The sequence below is a fragment of the Phragmites australis genome, chromosome 6 (genome assembly GCF_958298935.1).
Source record: "Phragmites australis chromosome 6, lpPhrAust1.1, whole genome shotgun sequence".
Classification (NCBI taxonomy): Eukaryota; Viridiplantae; Streptophyta; class Magnoliopsida; order Poales; family Poaceae; genus Phragmites; species Phragmites australis.
The window spans coordinates 36,116,529-36,130,434 of NC_084926.1; the positions used below are offsets into that span (position 1 = coordinate 36,116,529).

Genomic DNA, 13,906 nt, shown 5'->3' on the forward strand with positions numbered 1-13,906 from the left:
TATCTACATGTTAAAGTTATGTGTACGCATGAAAGTGCTACTATTTTTCCAATAATTAAGTAAATGTGTTAAATATTGATAAATTCATAACTAAATTCTAAGATGTTCAAAATTGATTAATCCAACTTTGTTAGTCTTCTTTAGTCATACTCTATAAAAAAAATATAGTTCAATCATGAAATACACGACAGGCGTGGCGTAGCACACCTTCCATCCTAGTTAATCTTAAACACAACTAAAAAGACACGCCCAAACTAAAAACAAGCACACTCAACATCCAAACTACACACTAATAGCTGCAGGACCCTGCAGATGCAAAGCTGGTCATGAGCTCTGTGCACGGCCATGGCTGCACCCCAGGAGCGGTGCCGCGCATGTCCCTGCACTTCCACACTGCGTCGTTCCTTCTCCCAAAGAGCTTCACGTTCGAGAGGCATATCCGCGTGAACGGTGAGTTCCTGATGCCCTCGATGGCACCGGGCTATTGTACATTGACGCCCCCACAAATCCCTGATGCTCACCGCGTCCACCATCGGCACGACGAGCTGGCTGAAGTTCTCGTCGGGGTGGTTGCCGACATCGCCGGCGATGCGGACCCCGTTGCTCATGCTGCTCATGCGCACGTTGTCGACGGTGACGTTCCGGACGTAGCTACCCCTTCCCACGTTGGTCTTGATGTGGATGCCGAAGCCACTATTGAAAATACTGCAGTCCACCACCCGGACGTTGCTCATGCCGCCGTGTTGGTGCAAAAATAGGGTTGTGCAAGAACAACACACAAGAATTGCAGATGAAATGAAACCTTGATAACTATCGCTTTTTTAGCGACATGTGACTGTTTTACAGAACAAAGCAGCAAAGATTTTCAGACTACGATGCTGTAGCACAGATGCTTTACGAGCAGAGCAACAAAGAGCCGGCGTAAAGCACTTCGGCTAGCCTTAGATGCTGACAACAACAGCTATTCTACCCTAGGCGTCAAGAACACATAAAACAAAAAGAAAAAACGAAAGTAGATGTAGTATTTTGACGATTGACTGTTGATTGCATTCGGCCTTCACTCCCCTAACTATTTATAAGGGTGGTTTGGACTGCCTTATGGAATAGGACTCTATCTCATCCTTAAAACCCCCTACATATGCCTTGTTCGGTCAAAACTACTAAAAGAATTCGATCAGATCTAAAAAATCCAATCGAGTCGGACTCAGACTAAATGCCGGATGGTCCGGTGAGAATAAAATTCTAAACATCGGAACATCCGACGATTTCAACCAGGCTAAAACCCTAAACTCTTTTTAACGAACACCGGATGTTCTGGCGTATAGCGTGTTCACACCGGAGCCTTCGACAGAATAATTTCCAGGAGATTTGATTCTTCTGCAAAAACTCGTATTTGTACTCATCGGATAATCCGGATTTTCACTAGAGGCTTCACCAGACTAATTTCTAGGTGAACCAAACTCTCTATAGTATTCAACTTCAACTCACCAGATAATCCGATGATTTCACCGGAAGCTTCATCGGACTATTTTCCAGGAGATCTAAACTTTCTGCAGAATTCACTCGCACTGACCTACTCTACCCACCAGATATTCCGGTAATGACATAGCCTAAGCACCAGACCATCTGGCGTTCAAAAAGAAATCTTAGCCGTGCCATTTTTTCCTATCAACACATGCCCCTCTATTTTTTTGGTAAAGCTTGCGTAACGAAAAATAGCTTCATGAACAATAATCATGAACAATTCATTATCCATTTTCAGCTATTGCTTAGGATGATGATAAACAACATATCGACCATGCGTTTATGCTCTTAGGGTGATGATAAACTATATCAGCCATGTACAATTATATTTCCTAGGGTGATGATAAATTACATCAGCCACGCATATTTATTCCTCTTCTCAAGCATCTTGCCAAACAGTTGGATAATATTTCTTCAAGTACTTCCCATTGAGAGCTCTAGAAAATGTCTCACCTTGCGAATTCTGCAATATATAAGAATTTTCTAAACTATTTCTACTACCTTGTATGGCTCTTCCCAACTCGGAGACCATTTTTTGAACTTACCACTCTTTGTTCCAATGGGAAAAACCATTTCCGTACTAAGTCGCCAATCTTTTGTCAGTGATATCATCTATCCTATCCATCATAGCATCATAATAATCCACGATTGATAAATTATTTTGTCGTGCCACTGTCAATACGCCAAGATTTACCTCAATAGGTAAAACGGCCGCTTGTCCATACACTAGTTCATAAGGAGTAACTTTAATAGCACTATATCTGGATATGCGATGAGCCCACAATGCTTCACTCAAAACCCCATGCTATCTTTTTGGATACTCCTCTATTTTCTTCTTTATGAGCTTGATCAAAGTCTTATTGTTCGACTCGGCCTATCCATTGCCCTGAGCATAATATGGTGAGGAATTGAGAAGCTTAAACCCAAATGGTTCAGCAAATTCACGTACTTGATGAAATAAAAGAAGAACCTTGGTCGGTAGTTAAAGTTTGTGGAATATCGAATCTACAAATGATATGCTCCAAAATAAATTTGATTATCTCTCTATGTGTCATATTCTTCAATGGAACAACATCTGTCCACTTTGTAAAATAATCCGTAGCAACTAAAACAAAGCGGTGACCTTTGGAAGATGAAGGATAAATTTGGACGATGAAATCTAAAGCCCATCCACAAAACGATCATGGTTTAATGATAGGATGTGTAGGGTAAATCCCTGACAATGATTTCGGGGTATGATGGACAGTGGGTGCTTGATCGGTGCTCCAGGTGTGCCTACGGAGTGTGTGTATGTTTGTTGTTCAAGAACACCAGAGTTATCTAGGTTCAAGCTCCTTGTGAGGTAATAGCCCTACATCATGTGTATTTTTGTTCATCCCCCATCCTTTTACAGAAGATATCCCCCTTTATATTCCAGGAGGAGAAGTCTTACAAGTGGGTCCAACAAGAAAGACCCATGCCTGTCCTAGAGAAACGATATAAGCAATCATTACAAGCCTACATTCGTTGTGCCTGCCCTGGGCCCCTGCGACGGCCGTCCCGTCCATTGGTCGCACCCCAGTTTATCGAGCCCAAAGCACCCGGCCTGCCCTATCCTGTCGCAGGCTTCCCACCCGTGCTTGCAGCGCCTCCTGTCATGTTTACGTGCCTGTCACGCAAATTAATGTCTGCAGGATAGGATAAGGTAACTTTGTGCCGACCATGCTGCCTCAACCGGAGTGGACTGCCTGGGGAAGGAAAACGACATGAGTAGCGGCATTAAATGAGGTTTGACCTGCCATGCGACCAATAAGGACTGGTCGTGGGGAACCCTGCGGAGGCCCTAGTCGTGGTCATGCTGGTGTCGACTGGTCGCGCGGGGGTCATGGGTCAAAGAACGAAAGTGAATACTGCCCAAAGCTGACCGTTGCGGGCCATCCCGGTGGGGACCCCTATATTCTTTATATCCATAAGATGCAACATAGAAGCGGGAGCAAATTGTATATCACCAAATTTTTGGCATGCTTGACATCCTTTGTCATACCTAAAGCAATCTTCTAACATAGTCAGCAAATAAAAACCAGCTCTCTTTAACAACCACTTCATTTTATGAGCGGATTGATGTTTATCACAAATCCCTTCATATACTTCACCCATAGCAATTTTACTTTGCTCCGAACCTAAGCACTTTAGAAACAACCCATCTATGGTTCGGCAATACAATTCACCATCCAACACAAAATATTTTAAAACTTGCTGTCTAATTTTCCTATGTATCAATGAATTAGAATTTTATAAATACTCGATTAGCATCTTCCTCTAATCTCTAGGTGTGGACAGATCTGATTCTTTAGACAAAACCGAATTTCCGATTGCTGTTCAGCCAAAGAAGTATTAGCACAAGCCAACAATGATTTTTCTAACATAAAGAACATCCCTCTACTTATCCGATAATCTAATACTTTCTACGCCAAGTAATTTGCCCTCATATTCTCTTCTTTAGATATGTGGGTGATGGTAAAATCATTCAAAGTTGCTATAATATCTAAACATCTATCCAAATAGTAATTTAGTGATCCATCAAAGCATTGAAAAACTTTAGAAACCTGTTGTACCACTAATAATGAATTACCAAATGCCTCTATATTTTTCACACCCATGAATTCTAAAATTTATAAACCTAACAAGAGAGCTTCATAATCATCTTGATTGTTGGTACAAAATTACTCTAAGTGAACCGATGTTTCAAAAACAATACCTCTAGGTGAAACTAAAATAATACCAACACCTTGACCTTCTCTATAAGCTGAGGAATCAAAATATAATTTCTAGGGATGCACAGAAATAACACGAATCAACACATCATTATCAATACGATGATCAACAATAAAATCAGCTACAATTTGGCCTTTCATGAATTTTAATGGTTCATAAGACAAATCATATTCAATAAAAGCACATTCCCACTTTCCGATTCTACCACTTAAAATCAGTTGCTGCAACATATATTTAATAGCATTGGTCTAGCATGCAACCACACAAGTACTAGAAAACAAATAATGTCTCAAATTGGTGCATGCATAATACAAGGACAAACACAATTTTCCAATAAACACGTATCTTGTTTCTGTTTCCAAGAGATACTGACACAAATAAGTGATCACATATTCCTTCCCTTCACTTTCTTGCGTGATGACAGCACCTATCACCATCTCTTGTGTAAGAACATATAGCCAAAATGGAGTCCCAGCTTTGGGCGCCCTAAGTACGAGGGGTAATGAAAAGTATTTTGATCTCCTCAAAGGCTTGCTACGGTTTTGCCCTTCAAGTAAAATCAGCTTCTTTCTTCAACCGAAGTATAGGAGTAAATGCACTAATATTGCCGGACAAGTTAGATATGAACCGTCTCAAATAATTAACTTTTCCTAACAATTTTTGAACATCCCTTTTTTATCGTGGTGCCCCCAACTTGTTTATGGCTGTTATCTTTGTGGGATTTATCTCTATGCTTGTCTCATGTATTATAAAATCCAAAACTTTGCCCGCCGATAACCAAAAGCACACTAGAGTGGGTTCATCTTTAAACCACACCAAAGCATCCCTTCAAAAGCTAAGCGCAAATTGGTGAAATGACCATCCATAACATCCGATTTGACAACAATATCATCAATGCATATCTCTAAAATAACATCAAGCAAATCATGAAAGATCAAATTCATAGCTCTTTGATAAGTAGCACAAACATTCTTCAACCCAAATGTCATAACCGTTTTAGACATGTCCTGTTTGGCAATGAAAATTTGATTATAACTCGCGTTGCCATCCAAAAAACTAATGACCCTGACCCGAAGCATCATTAATCAACATATCGGTGATAGGTATATGATATTCATCTTTAGGAGTAGCTTTATTCAAATCTCTAAAATTGATGTATACTCTCAACTTACCACTGTTTTTCTTCTCAACCGGGACAATATTAGATATCCATTCAGCATACCTACAAAGATGAATAAACCCCGCAGTGAGCAACCGGCTTATTTCTTCCTTGATGTGCCCATACATGTTAGGATTAAACTTTCTAGCAGTTTGTTTGTGAGGTCTAAAACCAGATTTTATGGGAAGTCGATGCTCCACAAGCTCATGGATAAGTCCCAGCATTTCATGATAATCCCAAGCGAAGCAATCGATATATTACTTAAGCAATGCAATCATTTCACTCTTGTGGACAACACACAAGTTTTTATTCACAAATGTCAGCCTAGGAACAGTATCTTGTCCTACATCCACCTCTTCTAATGGGTCGGCCAACGAAAAACCATGTCCTAGCTTCTCTACCTCATCAAAATCATTAATAGTCTCACAAATATCATTCTTTTTAGACCGATATTGTTACACATGTTGTTGCAACCAATCTAAATTACTTTGTTTATCTATTTATATCATTATATTACTAAGTAGAGATGTAGGAATCGACTGTACAACACGGGTACAAAACCATCTTTAGTAACACTAAGAAAATCATAACCTGAAAGATCTTGATCGGATAAACATCGCATATTCCCATGTTGCCAATCTACCAAAGCATCTGCTAAAGCAATAAAAACTGATCTATCTGTGTGTACAATCTCTACTTCATTATCTACCCATTGAATTAAAAATTGATGCAAACTAGAAGGCACACAATGATTTGCATGAATCCAATCATTGCCTAATAACACGTTGTAGTTACCTTGCACCTCAGCGACGAAAAAAGCCGTAGGCGTCGTCTTGCTCCCAATAGTAAGCTCCATAGAGATCACACCCTTGGCCTCTGTAGGATCACCGATGAAAACATTAAGCACCAAATTTGTCTTTATTAGCTCGTTGTCCCTTTTTCCTAATTTCTTGAAAACTTAAAATGGAATTAAGTTTACAGTAGCTCCACCATCTACCAGTATTTTAGAAATCGGTTTTCCATTAATATGCCCATTAACATATAATGGTTTTAAGTGTTGGCTCGATTCCTTAGGATTCTCAAATATAGCTTCCTTCGGACCAAGATTTAATTGAGCAACCTCCTCTTTGATAGCTTGAAATTGCGAAGGCAAGACAAAAACCACATTGACATCCATACCCTCATGGAGTGGAGTATCATCTCTAATCACCTGAGAGTCTTCTAGCATGTCATCCTCATCATCACTAGTTGTCACCACAGGCACTTCAATTGGCTTCACCCTCTATTTTTTCCAGATAGGCATCATCAACTTCATTTGATTAAAAACTTCATCTCTCACCTTATCGGCTTGAGCTTCCACCAATTCTTGCTTGTATAATCTTTGAAACCTTCTCTTTTGGGAGTGCGATAGACCTCGAGGACACCATCGGGGTTGTGGTTTACTCTCGGGTGGGAAGGATGTTTTCCTTTCAATCTTCCATTCCTCCGGACTATTGATCGGTTTGACCATAGAAATAGCTCCTTCGATAATTGGCTCCACAGATTGTTGCACTTCTGTAGGTGCTGTCATTTTACTCCCAAGACCAGTACCAACCACCTCTACACACTGGCCATCAACGTTCATAACTTCTTCTTTGTTGCTAACACTCAAACTGTCATTAACCGATTGTTTTTTGCAAGTTGTCTTTCTCAACAACCAGTTGCTTTCCCTTGTGATCCGGATCTGGTTTTTCACTTGAAACACCCATACTCTTCACACGGTATACCTTTTTAACCTCCCTTCTATCCCTCCGATCATTTGACTGAATTCTTGAATCAAAATGGTTATGTCTAGAATGCCGAATGTCTTGGTGATGTCCACCCCGGATAAAACGACCCAAATGGCATAGGAGGTGGCGCCCAAGGTCCACATCAACCCTACGGTAGACACGAAGGAAACATCATAGGAGGAGGTCCCCACATCATAGAAATTGCTGCAATACTATCATCCCATTGCCTCTTCCTTCTTTCGAACTCTTGCTTTGGAGGTTATCTTGAATGCTTGGAAGTATTTGGCCAGTTTCTTCCCCTTTGGCCGGCCTTGCCACTGCCATATTTAGCCAAAACTACGCTAAATGTGGGTTTTGGCTTTTCAAGTTTCTTGATGGCTTTGCTCTTGTCTTCATTCACTTTCCAACGATCAATTTCTGGGCTCTTCGTTTAATCATCCTTGGTTTCACATTATTATCACCAATAACCACCTCCTTTCCTTTAGTTGACTCAGCTTAAGATGGCCGAACCAAGACCTTCTTACCCTCAAAATTCACCATGTTGATAGGGAATGGATCACTATCTAGCTTCATCTTTGAATTTTCAACAAATTTCAATCGTCCTTCATTAATGGCTTATCTAACCTATCGACGGAAGACATTGCAATCATTAGTAGAATGACAATAAGAATAATGACATTTGCAATATGCATGCTTCTTTAATTCTTCCGCTGGTGGAATGACATGATGAGGATGTAAAGTAATATGCTTTTCCTGTAGTAAAAGATCAAATATCCTATCACACTTAGAAACATCAAACATGTAATCGGCCTTCACACCCTCAACTATTTATAAGGGTGATTTGGACTTGGCCTTATGGAATAGGACTCTATCTCATCCTTAAAACCCGCTTACACATGCCTTATTCGGTTAAAACTACTAAAAGAATCCGAACAGATCTAAAAAATCCAGTCGAGTCGGACTCAGACTGAACACCAGATGGTCTGGTGACAACAAAATTCTGAACACTAGAACATCCAGCTAGTTCAACCAGGCTAAAATCCTAAACTCTTTTTAACGAACACCGGATGTTTCGGCGTACAACGTGTTCACACCAGAGCCTTCGGTGAAACAATTTCCAGGAGATTTGATTCATCTGCAAAAACTAGCATTTGTACTCACGAGACAATCCGAGCTTTCACCAGAGGCTTCACTGGTCTAATTTCCAGAGAACCAAACTCTCTACAGAATTCAACTTGAACTCACCGGATAATCTGATGATTTCACCAGAAGCTTCATCGGACATTTTTCCAGGAGATCTGAACTTTCTGCAGAATTCACTCGCACTAACCTACTCTACCCACCGGATATTCCGGTGATAACACGACCTAAGCACCGGACCATCTGGTGTTCAAAAAGAAATCTTAACCGTGCCATTTTTTGCTATCAACACGCCGGAGGCCTCGCTGCTGATGGTGATGCCGCTGAACGAGGATGAACCCCTGACACGTTTGATGGTGATGCCAGAGCTCGGGCGGCTGTAGGCGACCCCTTACTCGTCCCAGCCGCTCTTGATCACGATGAGGTCGTCGCCGGTAGATATGTACGAGTCCTCCATGCATACATTGGTGTTAGAATCTGTCAAAGGATTCAGAGTTAATGTTATGATTCGTCATCTTTTATGCAGACCTTGGTAAAATGGATCAGCGCAGGTAAGAATTTACTCGGACTTGCGGCAGAAATTGAAGATGAACAGTATACCTGGATCGATTCCATCAGTGTTTGTGGAGTCATGTGGTGCCAAGATCATCATGTTGGTTATGACCACAATGCTGAAAGAAGAAATGCATAGTATCAGTTATTCCTTATTTCCTTCCTTATAAATGTCACATGGCTGTATGAACTGGACATCGTCAAAATTTGGTAGCAATGATACAGGATTCATAATTTCGGTCATGAATTTTATATTTTAATAGGAATTTTCAATTTTGTTTGCATGTGAAATTTTGGTCAAAGTCTGAGTATTCTATTTCAAGAACTACTCTGTCAGGAAATACTGAAAAGTAACATATTTATTTACAGGTAGATGGACGATCATATCAGGTTTGTGCTTACTCGCAATAAACAGGATGGATGTTCCAGAAAGGTGAGTTGTTGAGAACAATGTTGGAGAGATGTGAATGCCACTTGAATGCTTTTTTAAAAAAAAAACGAACAGGCAAGAGGCATGTCTATTATATTAAAAAAAGAAGTTAACTTAGACTGGGTAGTACATCACCCCTCAAACAGGAGGACAACAACAAAACACCAATACAACAAGCACAACAATTAAGCTACTAGCAGGACAGCCAGTAACAATAAAAGGTGATGATGGAGCAACAAAAGACAAGCACTAAACGATAAGGACGCATGCTACCACATAGGCAACCACTACCTGAAAAAAGGTCATTACTGACAGATGATAACAGGCATTAGTGACGGATCCCGTACCCATCACTCTTATCGAGTCACTAATGATGGTGATTAGTGACAGGTGATGACCCGTCACTAATGAGGTCATTAGTGACAGGTTATAGCTATGACTCATCATTAATGTTCAGTTATTAGTGACTGATCATAACTGTGACCCGTCACTATTGACTGAACATTAGTGACGGGTTGTAATCTTATCAGTCACTAATGACCGATGAACATTTTTCATATTTTTGGACAAAAAAAAGTCAAAAAAAATTTACCTGATCCATCCCAACGCAGGTCCATCCCATATGCCTCACAAGCCATGCTTTTTTTTACAGTGTTTTCAAGTTCGTGTTCCATGGAAATCGAACCTGCGACCTCCTCCTCGCGCGTGTAGCCACCTTACCACCTCTGGTATCACGTAGTTGTGATAGAAACCAGATATTTTATCCTTTTAACCTTCTTTGCTGAAAGTCATTAGTTACGTGTCATAAACATGATCCGTCACTAATGACTAATTTTGCCAAATTTCGTTGAGGGTTATAATTTGATAGGTGACCCGAAGTGCATTCGGCAAAACGGGTATAACTTTTGCATATAGACTCTGATTTTGACTTTTTTTTTTGACTCTACGGATATCTACAAAAAGTTACATCCGTTTCTCTCTGACTTTGTCGGGTTTGGAGAATTTTTCGAGGCCAAAAACGGCTTGAAAGATTGAGTTCTCGCCTCGGGAAGTTTCTACATCATTTTCGAAACATGCGTTTGTGTCCATAGCCGCCACACCATATATCAAACTTGAGCAAAAATGTACAATGATTCCTATTCTAGTGCTGCTGAGGTGAGAAAAAAATAAGAATAAAATAATATAATATAATATTTGCAAATACCGTCATTAATGACTGGAGTTGGTCATTAGTGACAGATTACAAGTTGACCCGTCACTAATGACTGGTATAGGACAACCCGTCACTAATGATTGGATCATTAGTGACGGGTCAAGTTGTGACCTGTTACTAATGACTGGCCTAGGACGACCCGTCACCTTATTATTAGTGATGAGTCATAACTTGACCCTTCACTAATTAGTGGCCTAGGATGATCTGTCACTGATGACTTTATCATTAGTGACGAGTCATAAATGGACCCATCACTAATGACTGGTCTAGGACATCAGTGACACATGTTGAGCTACCGTCACTAATGTGGTGTCTCCTTTGCTGGTTTCTTACGTAGTGAACCAGGCATTTCCCGAAAAAGGATTTGACGACTCAAGGTCCAACATACTCTTGAAAGCTTACACTCGCAATCATGTTGCTAAGGTACCATGACAGCGACATCGGCAATCAAGCCCTTTACAAGGAAATGTGAGGACTCATAGCCCCACGCAAGCTTGAAGGATGACAGCTGAGATGATCTAAGAGAGCTCCTCCAGTGGTGGTGGTGGAGATCCTTCTAATTTAGCCAGGAACTTCAAAGCAAGGCAGGCACTGTGACGGACCGACGACATGTCATAAGACCTTTGTGGACGTCTTATCGATGCCGTCATCAGTGGTAGAGGCTGTAGCAGAGAGGAAGGGGGGCCTTGACAGATTCCTTAACATTAGCCTTCACGGAGAATGGGTGCTCAGGCGCATCGGCTAAGGCCAGAGTAGGCATAACGGGGAGATCCAAATAGCAATCCAGAACCTCCAGAAGGTAAGCTTCATATGGTTGCGCCAAATCGTCAGCGGATGACTGGGCAACACAAGCCACAACAGTGGCCCCTGTGGCAAGGGTGACAACTTGGAGCGACATTTGCTCCACAGACAGCTCCTGATCAAGAGCAGGGAGGAACAGAGCTATCGATTAGTGCTCACAATCCAGAGGCTTCATGCTCGGTCCATCATCAGTAGTGGTGGCATGAGGTTGTGGCAGCGACCCAGAAACAGTCTTGGGCATCGGGCCACCATCAAAGGTCGACTGGTCAACACTATCTGCATTGGCGGCTAAGGGGTCGGGTTCCTCCAACTGCTTCTGTGCGGCTATTGACCTGGTGCCTCCATCATTGATGCTTGGAAGCTCACAGCCGACCAGGTCCACAGTGATTGTAATCGTAGTCTCACGAAGCGTAGGCTCCAATAGTGGCGTGTAGAATGTCACGAGTGAGCCAAAGAGAGATGGGGTCAAGGTCAGGGAATGGTAAACCAGAGAGCAGGGTCCGAAGAGGCTAACCATGTCAGCACCCATGCTAGGAAACTCCACACACTACAGCTGGTTGGCCACACGTGCCAGCCACAACTTAATGGTAGATGCCTCATCCCTAAGAGGGTGCACCACATCTTTGAAGTGGGTCAAGGGCAACTGATGGAGCTCTGAACGCAAAGATTCCACCATTGGCTCAAGCATGGACTTGAGGTTTTGGTGGGATGGCCCATGCGAGGCATGACAGTGGCAGACACATGGAACACCCGCCTTGTCATGGTCGACGGAGGTGATATCCTTGCCATGCCTGGTAGTAGAAGCCGACGATGACGTGAGAAGCCTACATGGCGCGGGCATGGCCTTAACATCCGCCCATCTTTGGGGAAGGTGAGGATGATGAGGCTAGACAAACGGGGAGCGAGTGTGCGGGGTAGAAGTGGAGGACCAAAAACAATAATAGTTCTCCTTATGCCCAGGCTGGTAACATCAAATGCAATGGAAGGAGTCACGGTAGGAGCTAACTTGGTGGTCCCATGCAAGGCATCGGTAGCATCTACCACGAGCCCACCTTTTGAAGGTGAGGTTGTGCTCCAACTTTTTTTTTTGGACAGCGGCGATGACAAATGCTCGATGTGACATGGGCACGGATCCCATTGCACCTCGATGGAGATGTTGGGCGGTGGCGAATCCCGTAGAGGTGATGACCTCGGTGGCAACGGTAGAGCATGACAGCATGGTAGAAGGCAACCACCTCGAGACCCAAGAGGGCATTGTCTTCTACATGAGCAGCCGATTCGCGAAGGCATAGGCATGCTCATGTAGACCTTCCTCTGATGAGATCGAGCTCCAACTGACAGATAGGGGCATGGCAAGCAGTCGACAGAGGGGGCGACAAGATCCGCGAGGTCTGCCCCCACATCGCCCAATCCGAGAAGAACCTCGAGCGCCGACAAGGAGCCCCTCCCACCACTCTAAGGTGGCCGAGAGCGCGGGTAGGCACGGAAGCCACACAGAGGGGCTCGGATGGCGGCGAGGTCAAAGGCCACTGGGTGAAGCTCGAATTGGTGGCAAGGTGACCGAAGAGGGGTGCAATGATCGGTGGAGGAGGTGGATCTAGGCGGTGGTGAACAACGAATGATGTGGATCTGGGATCGAGGTCATCCGGTAGAGGAGGTGGATCCTTGGGTGATGATGTCCAGCGGAGGAGGTGCTTCCCAGGGCAACGACTGGCGGAGGGGGTGGATCTAGGTTCGAGGGCATCTGGTGGAGGAGATGGAACTAGGGCCAACAGCGGCTAACGAAGGTGATGGGCGCAAGGGCGTCTATGGCTAGCAGATGCGTGGAAGCCTGAGGAGAGGCAGCTCAGGTTGGAGGGGAGTCTTCAGCGGCGAGGGCGGCGTTGGTGATGGGCTCCGGTGCCGTCGAGGCGGCTGGCAGTAGCCGGCAAACCCAAGGTCGCTTCCTCCCTCTCCTTCCTATTTCATATACTCCACTTGAATGCGTGAACTCCATAGGGGTTGCCCTAGTATGCTGAAGAGTCCTCTACCTCCACATGTTCCACCACACGTCACCTTGGCCGTCAATGACTCCCTTGTTATGTGATGGGGAAAATAAATCACAATCGGTTTCATGAGTTCCTTTGCTGCAACGATCTGATCAGTGAACGGAGATGTAGTTCCACTTGCTTTGAATGAAGTCGAGACACAGCAAGTTCAGTCACCTGGTGATAGATCGACAGATAGGTTCGAGCAACGGTTCTAGCGTTATGAAGTAATGATACATGATCAACATACTTCATTGTTTCATTTCCCAACATGTTGTGTGTGCATATGTAGTGGGGTAGTGGGGTATTGAACAAGATTCAATAGCTTGGACCCATGGCAGGTCCATCATAACATTCAGCAAGGCAAGGTTTTTTTAAACAATATCAGCAAGGTATGATTAGGCTGTGCAGCTGCTAGTATGGGCCTAAAGCTTAAATTAACAGATCATTGAACTGATGAAAATGCTATGATCACTGAACTGTTGTGCGGGTGGCAACAGTGATGCCACTAGCATGCTTACAAGGCAATGCTTTCAG

General features: G+C 43.1%; 1 pseudogene; it reads right to left on the reverse strand.

Moving 5' to 3' along the window:
- Positions 1-289: 289 nt before the first annotated feature.
- Positions 290-13,624, reverse strand: LOC133923177 (probable polygalacturonase; annotated as a pseudogene).
- Positions 13,625-13,906: the final 282 nt, after the last annotated feature.